Source organism: Eutrema salsugineum, unplaced genomic scaffold (assembly GCF_000478725.1).
Source record: "Eutrema salsugineum unplaced genomic scaffold, Eutsalg1_0 scaffold_17, whole genome shotgun sequence".
NCBI classification, from domain to species: domain Eukaryota; kingdom Viridiplantae; phylum Streptophyta; class Magnoliopsida; order Brassicales; family Brassicaceae; genus Eutrema; species Eutrema salsugineum.
Window position 1 is genome coordinate 4,287,281 of NW_006256852.1, and position 482 is coordinate 4,287,762.

Genomic DNA, 482 nt, shown 5'->3' on the forward strand with positions numbered 1-482 from the left:
TATTGGTTCCCATATATAAAAGATGAAGATCTATAACTCAATAGAGCCCGTAGGCATTTGGAACCTTCAAATTCACTCAGCGTCTCAGCCTACTAACAAAACAGTAAAACACAGAGACTTCTAAATGTCGTGTGAGACAACTGAGGGGTGAAAGTATAATTATGTCCATTAAAAAATAATCATACGAGCCCATCTATATGTTAACAAATAAAACTCCCGCCTAATGAAACGAATGATCTTTCAATGGTCTTGGAACACAAAACTTTGGTTTTGAGCATTGTTGCCTCACCATGAATCTATGTCGGGCAAATACCTGCATGTGAACAACCATATATCTGCGGATCCCAAAGTATGTAGCTACAATCTTAATATTGCGTAAAATTTGATCAGAAGAGCAGAGAGATAAAACTTGCATCGCAGTCAAACTGGATGTTATTGCCATTTTCAGGAGTCAACAACACTTGCCATTGGTTGTGACATGG